Source organism: Bos indicus, chromosome 18 (assembly GCF_029378745.1).
Source record: "Bos indicus isolate NIAB-ARS_2022 breed Sahiwal x Tharparkar chromosome 18, NIAB-ARS_B.indTharparkar_mat_pri_1.0, whole genome shotgun sequence".
Taxonomy (NCBI): Eukaryota; Metazoa; Chordata; class Mammalia; order Artiodactyla; family Bovidae; genus Bos; species Bos indicus.
The window spans coordinates 52,114,747-52,132,715 of record NC_091777.1 but is presented as its reverse complement, the minus strand read 5'-3'; the positions used below and the strand labels follow the sequence as shown (position 1 = coordinate 52,132,715).

The following is a 17,969-nucleotide window of genomic DNA, read 5'->3' as shown; positions in this document are numbered from 1 at the left end:
AGGAAAACAGTCTAAGGAGACTAAATAATAGTAACGTAGTCATTAAGCATAGTCAAGGACCTTTAGTTCTTTCTCAAGGGCTGTAGATAATATTCTGAGTCATATCCTGTGGGCTGACTTATAGATAGCAAAACAGCAGGTGGAGAAGTTCACTGCATGATGACCAGACTGTACCCAGGACTTGAGTGGGCAGAATTCCAAGAACTGATCACAAAGAATTGGGGACAAATGGACCCTGGAACTGAAGATTAACTGTACCTAAAACACTCAAGATGATGCTGGTCAGACCACTGATGACCGATTTGAAGATGACTCTTAGAGATGACTGCACTGTTTCTGCATGTAACCCCCACACACACTTTGTCTATAAAACCCTCACCCCCTACTTGTCAGGTGGGGAGTCGGCCTTCCGACAGATGTCTGCCACGCTACCACCCCCAGGTGCAGCATCTGAAATAAGCAAACTTTCTTTTCACCAACCTGGCCTGTTTCCTGGCTTTTGAGCTGCAAGCAGCCGGACTCCCCATGCGTACCTTTAGGTAACAAGATACAGAAAGGTCATATGGTAGGTTTATGCCTACTTTTTTAAGGAATCACCATACCGTCTTCAATAGTGGCTGCATCAATCTACATTCCCACCAACAGTGTAAGAGGGTTCCCCTTTCCCCACACCCTCTCCAGCGTTTATTGTGTGTAGAGTTTCTGATGATGGCCTTTCTGACCGGTGTGAGGTCATACCCCACTGTAGTTTTTATTGACGTGTCTCTAATAATGAAGGAAGTTGAACATCTTTTCATGTGTTTGCTAGCCATCTGTATGTCTTCTTTGGAGAAATATCTGTTTAAGCCATCTGCTCACTTTTTGATGGGGTTGTTTGCTTTTCTGGTATTGAGTTCCATGAGCTGCTTGTATATTTTGGAAATTAATCCTTTGTCAGTTTTTCATTGGCTGTTATTTCCTCCCCACGCTGAAGGCTGTCTTTTCGCCTTCTTTACAGTTTTCTTTGCTGTGCAAAAGCTTTTAAGTTTAATTAGGTCCCATTTGTTTATTTTTGTTTTTATTTCCATGACTCTAGGAAATGGATCATAGAGGATCTTGCTGTGATTTATGTCAGAGAGTGTTCTGCCTGTGTTTACCTCTAAGAGTTCTCAAGTTTCCAGTCTTAAATTTAGGTCTTTAATCCATTTTGAGTTTATCTTTGTGTCTGGTGTTAGGAAGTGTTCCAATTTCATTCTTTTACATGTTGCTGTAAAAGTTTCCCAGCACCACTCACTGAAGAGACTAATCCTTCATTGTCTATTCTTGCCTCCTTTGTCAAGTATTGGAGAAGGCAATGGCACCCCACTCCAGTACTCTTGCCTGGAGAATCCCATGGAGGGAGGAGCCTGGTGGGCTACAGTCCATGGGGTCCCACAGAGTCGGACACGACTGAATGACTTCACTTTCACTTTCACTTTGTCAAATATAAAGTACCCGTGGGTGCATGGGTTAGTGTCTGGGCTTTCTATCGTAGTCCATTGGTCTGTGTTTCTGTTTTTGTGATAGGTACTGAGTGATTTTTTAGGATAAAATTTAGTGATCAGGCCTTTTCAGGCCCTTCATTATTTCTAACACCTGTGAATTTAACCTTCTTTCAATCAGGCGCTGTTAGTGATGGAAAAAATATTTGTCTAAAATCCCTATATATGTGTTAAATTCTGCATTTAGGACTGAAACCAGGGCAAACACAATCCATCTTGTCTTCGCCCACCCCAATTACAGTCCCCTTGGAGAGATGGGCAGTTTAATTGTAAGGAGAGAAAGGATGAACTGGGAAGACATGATGGGACTCCTTATACTGTGGAATCAGAGAATAACTCCAGGAAGAAATAACATTTCAGCTAAGTTGGGAAAAGAAAGATCTCTTACGACAGGAACGGGGCCTTGGTATCCTCTGGGACTCTCCTCCCATCCCACTTCTGGCCTTACCACCAGGTCTTCAGCTGTCAATCAGACCCCTAGGAGGGACAATTGTGATGTGCTTTGAAGTTCCATCGGGACCCCAAGGAAGGGAAAGGAAAACAAGATCCTGCCTGGTTAACCGGAGCACACTGAGACCCTCCCATCTGATACACAGGTTTCTTTGTAGGACAAAGGCCACACCTGCAGAGAAAGTGTTTATTGATTGGACCCATGCCCAGCAGGCACAAGGCAGAGATGTAGGGAAAGAATTTCACCTCTGTCGCTCAGAGCATCACCTTTGCTTGAGAGTTCTTGATTTTCTCCACTGAAGTTTTGAAGGCTTGATTGCATCCGTGGCCATGGGTGGATGTACTGGACAGTAACTGAACATAATTTTGGAGTCTGTGTTAATGAAGTCTGTTTTGTTTCCCAGTCAGCCCCACAGAGGGCAAAGATCTGTTTCTCCTTTGCTTTCTGTTCATCCCATCTTGGCTCCTACTGTCTCAGGCCTGCTCCTAAAACTGTGTTGTCCTCTCTCTGCCCCTTTCTCACCTTCCTTCCGTCTTCTCTTGCTACTGATCCTCCCCAGATACTCCTCCTTGCATTTGTCATCTTGCAATCTCTCTCTCTTCTGGATTCGCCTCTCCACTTCTCTCGCATTTCGCCCTTGTCTCTTCCTCTGTTTCCGTCTCTCCTTCCCCCTTTCCTCATCCTCATGTCTGTATCGCTCTCCTCGTGAACCTCTGCTCCTCACTCTTTGCCCTGCATCTTTCTCCTTCATCCCCTCTCTCCCCCTGCCTCTTCCTTCCTCGCTCTGGCATCTTACTGCACCTCCTTACCCAGCCCTTCCTCTTCCCTGCTCACCCCTGTTTCTATCCATCCTCCCTGGACACTCTTACCTCTTTTTACTGCTAGCAATACTTCCAAACTCCATCCTCATCATAGTTTGAAGAGAGTGAGCACCAATAGTTCATAAATGTACTCCCAATTATTATGCAAGTGTCATATGACTTGCCTTCATAGATAAAGGGAAAGACACATTTGGCATAGTCTGGAAAAATAGAAGGGATAGGTGAAAGTATTAATTGCAGGAGGATTATTTTTAGTGTTATCAAGAGAAAGTGGGGCTTCCCTGGTAGTGCAGTGGTTAAGAATACCTTGCCATGCAAGAGACTCTGGTTCCACCTCTGGTCTGGGAAGATTCCACACACCGAGGAGGAAATAAGTATGGGCACCTCAACTACTGAACCCACGGGCTGCAACGACTGAAGCCCTTGTGCCTAGAGCCTGTGCTACCCAACAAGAGAAGCCACCACAGTGAGAAACCCACACACCAGCAAAGAGGAGACCCCACTTGCTGCAACTGGAGAAAACCTGGGCCCAGCAACAAAGACTGAGCAGAGCCCTCCCCACCTCCCCCCAAAAAAGAGAGAAAGGGACAGGAACGGAACACAGAGAGCTGGATCAGGAGACGCCTGAGGCTTCCCTCTAGGAGGCAATTTGGACTTTCCGCCTTCATCTGGGAAGCCAGGTGCTTCTCACACGAGGACAGGCTGCATGCTTACCATTCTTAGTACAGTATTTCCATCTTCCTGTATAGTCTGCATCGAGGGAACACCACAGGAATAAGGAACCATGCAATGTGCAGTCAAAATACTTTTTGTTTCCATAGATGAATGGGAAAACACATTTATTATCTGAAAGAAGAAAGACATTGTTCGCTTCTTTGGCACTCAGGGTTTCATGATGTCTGTGGTAACTCTGGCAAAATCTCCTTTCACGCCTGCCCATCAGCGCCAAGCCTGCTGTGTACAGAGCCCCTGCTAAGCATCGGGGATGCCAAGGTCAGTGTGGCGTGGTCCCTCCCTCAGGGACTAGGAAGGCTTCTCTAATTTTGGGAAGTTTCTACTTTACTGTTTTTTGATAGTGAAAAAAAAAAATCATTTGGATATATACACCTGTCTGTAAATACGAAGAAATACAAATGAAAAGTGACTAGTTGACATGTTAAAAATATACAAATTGTAAGGACTGGTGTACAAATGTGACTTTGGACAGTTTCTACTTCAGCATGTGGCACCAGCGCTGAAGCCTAGATTCCGGGTTCAGATTCCAGCCCTGCCACGTACACATAGTTCTGCTGTCTGGGATCGCCCCCTTGGGGGACGTGCACAGCTGCCTCCTCCCGTGACTGAAAGGGTGCTATGAGCTCCTGCCTGTAAAGTATCTCTGGAGAATCCCCATCCGTTCCTCTGCCGCACATGTGAATTCGTTGCCCTGGACTGTGGTTTGTTGTCATTCTCTTCCGCTGTTGATTACCTTTGGTTTCTGCACCAGAAGCAGGGTCTTTCTTTTCTTTAGGAAGAATGACCTTGTCCTCAGACAGCTGCTCATCTGGAAGAAAAGCAGGAGCAGAGGAGATGGACGGAGGAGGAGCAGGAACAAAGCAGGGTTAGGCTTAGGTGGGACGAATTGAGAGAGTACCACTGGCATATCTACACCACCCTGTGTAAAACAGACAGCTAGTGGGGAGCTGCTATATCACGCAGGGAGCCCAGCCCACCCTCTGTGTTTTCAACCTAGAGGAGTAGGATGGTGGGTGGGGCTGGAAGGAGTCGCAAGAGGGAAGGGATATATATATATATATAAACTCTGTAAAGCACTTATTCTCCAATTACAATTTTTAAAAAACAAACACACACACAAAATAACATGAACAACTAAAAAAACCAAAAACAAAACAAAGCAGGGCCATGACCAGAATATCATCTATAGTAGGACCTGCCTAGCATCTCTAACTTTTATTTTCTTTTCTATTTTGAAGTCCTTGTTTACCTGAACAAGATACTCGAAGACCAGGAGCTAAGCAGAACAGGGGAGGGAGACCCTGACACGTTCTCACTGCTCCCCTATGAACATCCATGAATTCAACCGCAAAGTCAGGGTCTGCTGTAGTGCACTGTTGATTGGACCTGCCCTGAGACCACACTGTCCCTGTGACTGGGTTGGCCCAAAAGTTGGTTCTGGTTTTTCCATATGATGTTATGGCAAAACCAAGTGGACTTTCTTCTTGGCCAACCCAAGATTTCAAACAGTCAACTCTACAAACATCAAAAGCTCTTCATTTGAACAAAATAACCAACCCTGGGAGTAGGTTGCCTGTGTCTGGGACAGTGCAATGGAGATTCAGGAATGAGGCAGCTCTCAAAAAGGCCTTTAGCTTTGCTGTCAAACTCATCTGTGTTTCAATTTCATAGAGTTTCTTGGATATTAAATAAAATGTGAAGCCCTTCATAATGTCTGTCCTTTGGGACGTACTCAAGAAATGGGAGATGATTTGTCACTGCTATTATTATTATTATTATGACCTTAATTATCAGTCCATGTCTGGGGCAGGGTCTTTCTCACCATTTCTAGCCTGTCACCCCTCTCTCACCTCCATTCACAGGGTCCAGTTGTAGAAACATAGACACGCCAGCCCAAATCAGAAAGAGCCCCAAACGCAGTGCCATGGTAGCTTGCTCTCCTGTGGCTGACCAAGTCATTTTGCTTCTTAAATAACTGGTGACCCCAACACCCCTTCAACCTGATAGGAATCAACCTCACCTGGTCAGTGCTTGATCATTCCTCAACCTGAGAGCATGCTGTTCAAGTTTATCTCTCAGATGGAAAGTACAGGACATTGGCTGGCAGTTAAATGTCACCAAGCCTCAGTGGTTTGAAATGCATTTGAAATGAGACCTAGGGTTTTGAATTCTGCTTCAGGGGTACAAGTTTGATTCCTGGTTGGGGAACTAAGATCCTGCAAGCTGCGTGGTGTGGCTGAAATAAAAGACACTAATGACCTCCCAGTTGTAAAGAGACCACTGATAGGCAAAACATCTGTTCAGTTCAGTTCAGTCACTCAGTTGTGTCTGACTCTTTGTGACCCCATGAATTGCAGCACGCCAGGCCTCCCTGTCCATCATCAACTCCTGGAGTTCACTCAGACTCACGTCCATCGAGTCGGTGATGCCATCCAGCCATCTCATCCTCTGTCGTCCCCTTCTCCTCTGCCCCCAATCCCTCCCAGCATCAGAGTCTTTTCCAATGAGTCAACTCTTTGCATGAGGTGGCCAAAGTACTGGAGTTTCAGCTTTAGCATCATTCCTTCCAAAGAAATCCCAGGGCTGATCTCCTTCAGAATGGACTGGTTGGATCTCCTTGCAGTCCAAGGGACTCTCAAGGGTCTTCTCCAACACCACAGTTGAAAAGCATCAATTCTTCGGCGCTCAGCTTTCTTCACAGTCCAACTCTCACATCCATACATGACCACTGGAAAAACCATAGCCTTGACTAGATGGACCTTTGTTGGCAGATATGCCTAATCAATCACTTAAAATAACAAGCAGGGTTCTATGTGACTCTGTTGATAATACATTTGAACATTTGGGGAGAAACTAAGGAATATAATGACCTTGGTTGGTCGCTCCTAATGTCATCAGACAAAATGGTGAAAGAAAAAGATGAGCTCAGGCACTCACACTTTTAGCCCAAGTGCTGTCTAAATGCCTTAAGACTTTCTTGACCCCTTTCTCCTAGAGCTGCTGGGCTGAAATTGCTGGAAATCAAATGTAGAACTTCATCCTGCCATTGGCTGATTTTCCAACTTGATTGCAAGGCATGTTGAACCCGTAGTCACTCAAGTTGTCTTCTGGTTTTCTTTCTGTTTGCTTGTTTGGCTGCATCTCATGATACAGAGGTTCTTAGTTCTACAGCCAGGGATGGAACCCAAGCCCCTTGCACTTGAAGCTCAGAGTCTTAACCACTGGCCCACCAGGGAAGTCCCTGTCTCCTGCTTTTGTTCTGCTCTCTGCTAAGTCGCTTCAGTCGTGTCCGACCCTGTGCAACCCCATAGACGGCAGCCCACCAGGCTCCCCCGTCCCTGGGATTCTCCAGGCAAGAACACTGGAGTGGGTTGCCATGTCCTTCTCCAGTGCATGAAAGTGAAAAGTGAAAGTGAAGTTGCTCAGTCATGTCCGACTCTTAGCGACCCCATGGACTGCAGCCTTCCAGGCTGCTCCGTCCATGGGATTTTCCAGGCACGAGTACTGGAGTGGGGTGCCATTGCCTTCTCTGACTGTCTTCGTTAGCATATAGTATTTATGATATAAGCTTATTTTTTTATTAAATAATTTTTATTTCAGTATAGTTACTTTGGGCTTCCCTGGTGGCTCAGTGGTAAAGAATCTGCCTGCCAGTGCAGGAGACACGAATAGATCCCAGGGTCAGGAAGATCCCTTGGAGAAGGAAATGGCAACCCACTCTGATATTCTTGCCTGGGAAATCCCAGGTGCAAAGGAGCCTGGTGGGCTACAGTTCATGGGGTCACAAAAGCGTCGGTTATGACTTACTGACTAATCAACAGCATCATAGCTGCTTTACAATGTTGGGTTAGTTTCTACTACATAGCAAAATGAGTCAGCCATACATATGCACATATCCGCTTCTTTCTCGATGTCCCTCCCATGAGTCCCTGTGTACTATCAGGATTCCCAAGTGTCTCATTGGTAAAGAATCCTCTTGCCAATACAGGAGACCCACAAGAGGCAGGAAATAAGGGTTCAGTCCCTGGGTCGGGAAGATCCCCTGGAGAAAGGAATGGCAAGCCACTCCAGTATTCTTGCCTGGAGAATTCCATGGACAGAGGAGCCTGTCGGGCTACAGTCCATGAGGTCGCAAAGAGTCAGACTCAACGGAGTGACTAACTTTCACTCATTCACTCAGACAAATATCATATGATATCACTCACATTTGGGATCTTTTTTTTTTTTTTAAGATATAAACGAACTTATTTACAAAGCAGAAGCAGAGTGTATACAGTTTGAAAACAAATGGTTCCCAAAGGGGAAACATGGAGGCTGGAGGGATAAATCAGGAGCTTGGGATGACCGCATTCACCCTGCTCTATATAAGATAGACGACCAATGAGGACCTCCTGTGTAGCACGGGGAACTCTATCCAATACTCTGCGATAACCTGTATGAGAAAAGAATCTAAAAGAGAATTAATATATGTATATGCATAACTAAATAACTTTGCTATACGCCTGAAACTAACACAACAGAATGTGTGCTCAGCCACTTCAGTCGTGTCTGACTCTTTGCCACCCTATGGGCTGTAGCCCACCAGGCTCCTCTGTCCATGGGGATTCTCCAGGCAAGAATACTGGAGCGGGGTCCCGTGCCCTCCTCCAGGGGATCTTCTCGACCTAGGAATCGAAATCACGTCTGCCTGCATCTCCTGCATTGCAGGTGGATTCTTTACCCACTGAGCCACCTGGGGAGCCCACATAACATAGTAAAACAACAACACTCCATAAAATTAAAATATTAAATAAATAAAGGATTTGTTCTTTCCTGACCTATCTGAAATGTTATTTCTGTCTGGAAATATATTGGGACTCCTCAGTATGAGGATCTCTGGTCAGGTCTTGCCAGTTTTCTCACTTCCTTCTTGCAGTTAAATTGTCCCCCTTCCCCAGTGGACTGTAATCTTTGGAAGAACAAGATGGACTGGGCTCTCTGCCCTGGCATCATTCCTTAATGTAGAATGTGGCACAAATTTGGTCCCCTGATGTTTTTCAAAGGGCATGTTGCCCTTTTAAAAAAAATCAGATATTCTGGAGAGCAATGTATGAGTTAGTAGCTGAACTTGAATAAGACAAAGTTAAATTCACAAGTGTCAGAAATAATAAAGGACCTGGAAGCCAGAGCCTAATCTTTAGAGGCTGTGGGAGCTGGTGATGACCTTTAAGTCACCATTCAGGTGAGGTTGCCATTCTTGGCTTCTATGATGTGGAGACTGATAACTGAGACTAAAACTAAAAACCTGGAGAAGAGCACAGCAACAATCCAGTATTCTTGCCTAGAGAATCCCATAGACAGAGGAGCCTGGCGGGCTGCAGTTCATAGGGTTTCACAGTGTCAGACACAACTGAAGCGACTTAGCGCGCACAAAACTAAAAACCAGGTGATATTAAGGGCTATCCAGTTAGGGAACCTAGAAAAACTTCACCTGTGTGTCCAGAAAAGCAGCAAAGAAATTTTCATTTTTGTCACTCTAAATGGATTACATAGAAACATTTATTTAGGGACCTGCCCGGCAGTCCAGTTGTTAAGACTCTGAAGTTCCATCCCTGGTTGGGGGAACTAAGATCCCACATGCTAGCACTGTGTGGCCAAAAAAAAAAAAGAAGAAATATTTCTTTAAGGAAATACACTGAATATCAGTAGAACAGCAAAAGTCTGTGAGATTTGGAATAATGCTCTGCATGCACCTCCAGCTCTGGGTGATGAAAGTAACATTAACTGGGTGTAGCAAAAAGAAGGTTCCTGGGCTTCCCTGCAGGTCCAGTGGTTAAGAATCCACTTTGAAATGCAAGGGACACCAGTTCGATCCTTGCTTCAGGAAGATCCCACATGTCTCAGGGCAACTGAACCCATGCACTGCAAGTACTGAGCCCATGGGCCACAATTACTGAAGCCATCACACCATAGAGCCCGGGCTCTGTGACAAGAGGAGCCAGAATGATGAGAAGACTTCAAGCAGTCCTGGAGAATAGTCCCTGCTTACCAAACTAGAGAAAGCCCTCACTCAGCAAGAAAGACCCTTAAAAATAAAAAATTAAAAAATAGAAGCCAGATTCTCTCATCCCCCTTGTCCAGCCAACGACTATATAGCATCATTGTCAGTGGGGCAGGCTTCCAGCTTTACTCACCCCACTCAATTCCGTGTCGCAGATGGATAGAGGGAAATTTCAGGCAGGTGCGATCAAGAGGCTAGAGGCTGTCTCCTCCAACGCAACTTCAATCATGGGGCTGAGGAGCCATTCAACAATAGCAAGCTGAGAATACAGGGATCTCCATCACCCTTACTCCAGCCTGCTTGTAGTGAAGAGTCTACACGCCAGGAGAAGCAAGCCAAGAAGACCAGAGGCTACCACCCCTGCCAAGTGTCCTGTTTGCCGGGAGCTGGCAGTGAGGAGCTCCACTCGTGGCAAAGGTTGTGAGGAAGGAGGCTCAGCATACGCAAAGGCGGGATCGAGCCTCAGGAGTCCCCCTGGAAATTCTCGAGCATCTACCCCCAAAACCAGAGTCTGCCTACTTTCTGCTTTGTGCTTTCACCTACACCTCTGACTTTACGGGAGGCTGTCCCCCGCTACCTCTCTATGAAAAAAGAAATAACTTACAGCTCCAGTTAATAATTCCTGCGTGTGACAGTGTTTCAACCTACAAATTCCTTTGGAAGTCCTCTAGCCTGCCTGAATAGGTTTTTCCGGCCACATGTGATTGTTCAGAGCCTCCCAACTGTGAGAGGCATGAGATGTTCTAAACTGTCTAAATACAGATTCCTTTGAGCAGTTAAAAGATTGATTAGAAATTGTATTGGTGAAGGGTTTTTCACTTGTTGGGCCAATGTTTGCTGCTAAGTCTCCATATCCCTTACCTACTGTGTCCTTGGCAGTGTATTGATTGATATAATTGGTGTATAGAGATGTAAGTAGTAGCCTCAATGTTTGTAACCTTGGACCCTTGGGTTAATTCTTTTCTTGATTGAGCCCACCTCACCTTTGCCCTATAGGAATGCAACTTTATCCAATGCTTTTTGGAGGCTGGCGCCTGACTTTAGAACAATCACCTTTAGAGAAAAATAAGTTTCCTAAAATGTTAACAGGCTTCCTGGCCAGAAGATGATGTAAATCACCTAAACTTTTGCATATGATAAGTTTGAAAGCCTGGCTTCGATTAGGATCAGGAACTGCTGTCCTTGCATGACTCTACCCCTTCCCCCATTATCCTCTATGCATAACTTAAGGTATAAAAACTACTTTGGAAAATAAAGTGCAGGCCTTGTTCACCGAAGCTTGGTCTCCCCATGTCGTTCTTTCTCTCACCTTCTGGCTGAATTATTCAGCCTCTTTTCTCCACTGAATTTCCTCACTGAGCTATCCTTATTTAACCACTCTTTATATCTTTAATTAACATTTAAGTAAGCAATTGTTTCCTGATCCTCGCCGACGCCATCCCCGCTTCGAAACCCCTGACTCCACCGGGGCTGGCCCCCGGCACCTGTTAATAATAAAGCAGGTGTGGCATTCTAAAAAAATCTCTCCACTGTCCTTGCCTCCAGCTCCCAAACTGTGGCTCAGAGATACAGATAAGAACAAAGAGCTTTAAGGTTCTACCCACAGAAAGTGACTTTATTTGGAACAGAAAGGGAGGCTGAGGGTGGGGGGTGGGGGGGAGTTCATGACTAATGACACTCTGCAAACAATGCAGATCAAAAATAATTTTTTTTGATGAAGGCCATTTTTTAAGTCTTTATTGAATTTGTTACAATATTGCTTCTGTTTTATGTTTTGGTGGGTTTTTTTTGGCTGTGAGGTATGTAGGATCTTAGTTCGCTGCTGCTGCTGCTAAGTCGCTTCAGTCGTGTCCGACCAGTGCATACCCTTCAGTGGAAGGTGAAGTCTTAACTGGACTGCCAGGGACATCCCCAACAATGGAGATTTTGGTGGTAAGCAATAAAGAGGAGACTAGTAGCCCCACCGTGTCAACTAATTAAACCCTAGGCTCACTGTCTAACAAAAGAGAACTAGGGAAAGAGATAACTAACAGGAGTCCTCTGGGGTCAGGACAAACTCAAAGCTTGGCCTCAGAAATGACCCTTGACTGAATTTAATAGAGTCTGAATGTAAAGCAATTTCTATCCCAGGCACTGTCAAAAACAACAGGATAGGTGCTTTCCTGGTGGTCCAGTGGTTAAGAATCCACCTGCCAATGCAGGGAGCACGGGTTCCATCCCTGGTCCGGGAAGATTTCACATGCTTTGGGCCAGCTAAGCTCATGGGCCACAATTACTGAGCCCTAGAGCCTGTCCCCTGCAGCAGGGGAGGCCACAGCAATGAGAAGCCTGTGCACTGCAGCAAGAGAGCAGCCCCTGCTCACCGCAATGAGGCAGTAGCCTGTGCACAGCAGCAAAAGCCCATTGCAGCCAAAAATAAATTTAAATTAAAAAAAATAATAATAGAATAATCAGCCAGAAACTAGTGGAACCTAAGGGCTGGGTGTGATAACCAGAGAGATCGAGGGAAAGACAGACGGCTTTGGTAGAACCACTGTCTTTCCAGGTAGACTGTGTGTATGCCCAAAGGAGGTGCCCTCCCAAAGGGAAGAGTAACATCAGAGGCTCTCTGCAGAGAAAATAGACATCACTGAAACAGTCCAGTCAAGTCACTGAACAAACAAAAAGACAAGCAAAGAACAACAAAAGGAAGCCTTGTTGTTTATTATGATTGCTGGTTATAATCAGTATTCAGAGTAGGGACAATATATTATATAAAATGTTCAGGTTTCAATAAAAATGTTGGACACTTATAATGATACAAGAAAGTATGACTCTTGTACAAAGTTGCAGGTTACAAAATAAATGTAAAAATCAATTGTATTTCGATACACTGGCAATGAATACTCTAAAAACAAAATTAATAAAAATATCAAAGATAATAAAACACTCGTTCAGTTGCTAAAGAAGCACAAGAGTTATTTTAAAAAATCAGAAAATATTTCTGAAAGAAATTAAGAAAGGCCTAAATAAATGGAAAGACCCCATGTCCATGGATTGGAAGACCTAAAATACTGTTAAGATGGCCCGTGCCCTTGCGCTTCGTCACTCAGTCGTGTCCGACCCTTTGAGACCTCAGGGAGGGACTGTAGCCCGCCAGGCTCCTCTATCCCATGGGATTTCCCAGGCAAGAATGCTGGATTGGGTTGCCATTTTCTTCTCCAGGGGATCTTCCTGATCCAGTGATTGAACCCACGTCTCCTGAATTGCAGGCAGATTCTTTACTGTCTGAGCCACCAGGGAAGCCCATTAAGATGGCAATACCCCCTAATTGATCCAGAGATTCAACTCAGTCCTTATCAAAACTCCAGCTTTCTTCTTACTCTAAAATGTGTATGGAAACTCAAGGGACCCAGAATAATCTAAACAGTCTTTTTCTTTTTTTCAAGATTTGTGGTTTAAAGTCATTTAATTTTTTTTTTTACTTTGGCCATGCCACACAGCTATTGGGATCTCCGTTCCCTGACCAAGGATTGAATCTGGGCCATGGCAGTGAAAGCCCAGAATCCTAACCACTAGGTCACCAGAGAACTGCCCAAACTAGTCAATTTATACAAGTGATATTTTGCTACAAAATAATTTACTTACTTTTAAAAAATACATATAGTGCAAATTTAATGTGTTGCACACCTAAAGATTATGTCTGCCACATTTTGTTTATCTGTTCCCCTGGTCATGGATATCTGAGTTGCCTCCGACTCCCTACAAAAATGCACAGAGGGATTATACAAATTGTAGTTCTAAAGTTTTTAGTGTGGAGCAAGGAACGGATAAATTGCCCAATAAATGATTATTGTCTTCATTAACATTAAACAATAATAAAAGAATCTGAACAACTCATTTTGCAACCCCTGATCAAAATCAACTCCTACTCTGACATTACTGCCCTAAACCAGGATGTGCCCACCTGGCTACTAAAACATCATCACAAAATAGAGGAATTTTCAAATTCTTACCTTTCTGCAGTGCTCATCCTTCTCAGACTTCTGCCTCTCCTGTTGTCTACTCTCTAGAACTTACTGCCTTTTTTTTTTTTTTCTCATTAGCATCAAGTTTCAGGTAATCAGCGGCAGTTGTTGGTGATGGTTAGTTTTGTTGTTTCTTTTTTTAAAAGATTTCTTTGGAGAGGGTTATTGGAGGAATAAGGAGTTTAGGGTTTTATTATTCAGCCTTTACATTTTATTTATTTATTCGTTTATGGCTGCACTGTGTCTTCATTGCTTTGAGTGGGCTTTCTCTACTTGTGGCGAGCTGGGGCTACTCTTCATTGCGGTGTGTGTGGGCTCTATACTCCAGCTCAGTACTTGTATCGTACAGGTTTAGTTGCCCCACAGCATGTGGTTTAGTTCTTTCCAGGCCAGGAATTGAACCCATGTCCCCTGCATTGGCAGACAGATTCTTAACCACTGGACTGCCAGGGAAGTCCCTAGTTTTGTTGTTCAAGAGGAATGTGTGTGCATGCATAGCAGAAGTTTGAAAGTGAAAAGTGAAAGTGTTAGTCAGTCGTGTCTAACTCTGTGAGTCTGTGGACTGTAGTCCACCAGGCTCCTCTGTCTGTGGAATTCTCCAAGCAAGAATACTGGAGTGGGAAACCATTCCCTTCTCCAGGGGAGTCTTCCTGACCCAGGAATCAAATCCACATCTCCTGTATTGCAGGCAGATTCTTTACCATCTGAGTCACCAAGGAAGCCCCATCAGCAGAAGTTTGGTTCACTTCAGTAAGCAGTTCTGGAAGACCCATACATCAAGTTGCCAGTCACATTTTATGGATGCTATTAAGTCGTAAAGCTGTCGGAAACAATGCCTGTCCCTGAAGTGTTGTTACCTTGTCTGGGGAGGTTATACATTGTGTGGGAACAGTATGATATTGAAGGGAAGCTAGCAGGTAGGTACGCCAGGGCTCTGCGGAGGGAGATCGGTGCCAGCAAAGTCAAGAAAGGTCTGCTGGAGTTGCAGGGAGGCATCTAGTGGGACCCTCCAGGGTGGGTAAGTGGGAACAGGAGATGGAGTTTCAGAGAGGAAAGGACATGAACACAGCCCTGGAGGGAGCAATGGGTATCATGGGTGATGTGGAGGCTGACGTGGGTGGGGAAAGTAGCTACATGGCAGGGTTATATTTTGCTATCACTTGTATCTGCCCACATTCCCGTTCTTTTTTTTTCCCCGTATTTTTGGCTGCACTAGGTTTTCCTTGCTGCGCACAGGCTTTCTCTAGTTGCAGTGCCCGAGCTTCTCGTTGTGGTAGCTCTCTTGCTACAGAGCACAGGCTCTAGGGCACGTGGGGTCAGTAGTTGCCGCGCACCCGGGCTTAGTTGCCCCGCAGCATGTGGGATCTTTCTAGGACAAGGATGGAACCAGTGTCCCCTGCACTGCAAGGTGAACTCGTGACCACTGGACCAAGGGGGAAGCCCCCCATTCTATAGATTACTTCTCTTGCCCCGTCTCCTCCGGTCAGGCAGTAGGCCTATTACCCTAGAAATGCAAGGAGCCAAAAACACCTTTATGTTGAGCCTTGAAGTTTCAAAAGAGATTATGTAAATTGAAATGGAAGTAGATGTGATTCCAAAGGCCTAACTTTTGCTTATTAGACATGGAATTTTTAAGTTTCAGTGTAAGAATGAAGGCTTTATGGCATGATAGCTTTTTTTGTTTGTTTGTTTTTAAGCTATCCATCTTATAGAATTTCAGTTTCTTGGTCAGGGATTGAACCTGGGCCCTAGTGTTTGTTGGCGGTCAAAATCTTGGCTTTCTCTGTCCTCCAGAGAGAAATAAAAATAGAGACAGAGTTGAAAAAAATAGGTGGCTTTAATTCTCAGCTGGTGGAGGGGGAACACTAGGCTCATGCCTCAAGAACTGTGCCCACCCCACTGTGAGGAGTCTGCTGCTGCTGCTGGTAAGTCGCTTCAGTCATATCCAACTCTGTGCGACCCCATAGACAGAAGCCCACCAGGCTCCCCCGTCCCTAGGATTCTCCAGGCAAGAACACTGGAGTGGGTTGCCATTTCCTTCTCCAATGCAAGAAAGTGAAAAGTGAAAGGAAGTCACTCAGTCATGTCCAACTCTTAGAGACCCCATGGACTACAGCCTACCAGGCTCCTCTATCCATGGGATTTTCCAGGCAAGAGTACTGGAGTGGGGTGCCATTGCCTTCTCCAGTGAGGAGTCTACGGGCTTATATAAGATGAAGGCTCGAAATCAGGGGTCAGTGATGAGGATCAAAGGTGTTAAGATCTTGTCTTCTTCCTCTTGCATTGTTTCCAGATAGTCACAGGCTGGTGTCAGGTAGCCTCTGGCAGTCTGGTGGCCCAGAAGTTGGGTCCATTGTCTTCTGTGCATTGTTACAGAGGTCTTCTTTCTGATCTGTAAGAAGAAAAAAACTACAAGGGTGGGTTTGCAGAGAGTGGTAAGCACCAGATACAGGATGTAATTAGCATAGAATCAAAGGATAAGAGGTGTGAAATGTAGCTCATGCAGAATTAGGGGTCAGAAAAGAAAATTTAGTTGCAGACTACAAATAAGAAAGTGAAAGTGAAGTTGCTCAGTTGTGTCTGACTCTTAGTGACCCCATGGACTGTAGCCTACCATGATTCTCCGTCCATGGGGTTTTCCAGGCAAGAATGCTGGAGTGGGTTGCCATTCCCTTTTCCAGGAGATCTTCCTAACCTAGGGATTGAATCCAGGTCTCCCACATTGTAGGCAGATGCTTTACCATCTGAGCCACCAGGGAAGTCACACAAATAAGAAACAAAGTAAAAACATCCCTGTGGCTCAAATGGTAAAAAAAAAATTTGCCTGCAATGTGGGAGATCCAGGTTCAATCCCTGGGCCAGGAAGATCCTCTGGAGAAGGGAATCGCTACCCACTCCAGTATTCTTGCTTGGAGAATTCTATGGACAGAAAAGCCTGGCAGGCTATAATCACTGGGGGTTGCAAAGAGTCAGACATGACTGATCTACTAACGTTTTCACTTTCAAAGTAAAAACTAGGAATGTTCAGGCCTGTTCACTGTTCTGTTTATCTTTGTTCTCAGAAAAGGGAAAGAAAAACTCATTCCTCTTTTTTCCTTTTCACTGCAAAATAGGCCCTCAGCAGTGAGAGGGCCAAGTCCCCAACCACTGGACTGGCAGGGAATTCTTATGGCATGATTGCTGAAAAACAAAAAATGGATATGAGAAGAATGTAGCTAGTGGCCTGTGGGTGGTGGGTAATAAATTCCAGGGTCTAGGTCCCATCTCTTTCCCAAGGACCTTAGGAAAAAGCAAGTCTCTATGAAATTATCTTTTCTCCAGAACTTGGAGGAATTTCATCAATTATATGGGATTCCTAGGCTGCTTCAGATTCCTGAAGGACCTCAGTGGGATTTGAGGGCAGTTGGAAGAGGCTCCAAAGTGGTTAAGAGGGATGGCAGAGCTCACAGGGCCTGCATGGAGCCCATGAACACCAGACTGGATCAAAGGCTTCCCAGTGGAAGCCAGCAGGAATTGAAGCTGAGAACCAGACATCAGTAAGAACTTGAACTTCAGCAGCACGAGGGGTGAAAACCAGACAGTCCATCCTTCCCACCAGCACTACTGCAAAGCTGTGGATAAAGAGAGTGGAAAGGAAAAGAAGCCCTGAATTGATTGATTAGAACTGAAATGAGGCTTCCCCATCTGCCTGCAATGCAAGAGACCTGGGTTCAATCCCTGGTTCAGAAAGATGCCCTGGAGAAGGGAATGGCAACCTCCTCCAATATTCTTGCCTGGGGAAATCACATGGACAGAGGAGCCTGGCAGACTACAGTCCATGAGGTTACAGAGTCAGACACGACGGAGTGACTAAGCACGAGCAGGGGATCTGAAATGACTGAGAAAACCCCGACTGAATTTATAACAATTTATTCAAACAGGTTAAGTTTCTTCTTCTTCTTCTTTTAATAATTACTTGGCCCTGCTGGGTCTTAGTTGCAGCATGAGAACTCTTGATTGTGGCATGTGAGATCTAGTTCCCTGACCAGAGATTAAACTGGGCTCCCTGCAGTGGAAGCAGAGTCTTAGCCACTGGATCACCAGGGCAGTCCCAAACTGATTAGGTTTTACCTACCACCAGGTAGCAGCAGCAGGTAGAATGGGGAATTGTTATAAACAAAAGTATCATAAAAATTAATCGTACATTTGAATAGCTTATATATTTATATTATGAAATTAGAAAGTTTGCACACTTGAGTTTTTGGCCTGAGAAATTTGTTCATGCCATGTCAAGCTTATTAGCATATTATAATTTTTAAAATACTAAAACTATTCACAGGCCAAATTTTTTTAAATGGTAGCTCTCCTTCATTCACTCAGGAATGTCTTCTGCAACTGTATTCAGTGCCATTAAGA

At 44.9% G+C, this 17,969-nt stretch overlaps 1 non-coding gene across 1 annotated transcript; it reads right to left on the bottom strand.

The window, feature by feature from the left end:
* Positions 1-2,175: 2,175 nt before the first annotated feature.
* LOC109573081 (uncharacterized) lies at positions 2,176-9,791 on the bottom strand. The gene is made up of 5 exons (XR_002182900.2): positions 9,701-9,791; positions 4,261-4,335; positions 3,507-3,638; positions 2,841-2,992; positions 2,176-2,324 (listed from the first exon to the last, which is right to left on the bottom strand). It is a non-coding gene; the product is annotated as an uncharacterized protein (transcript).
* Between the last annotated feature and the right edge of the window lie 8,178 nt (positions 9,792-17,969).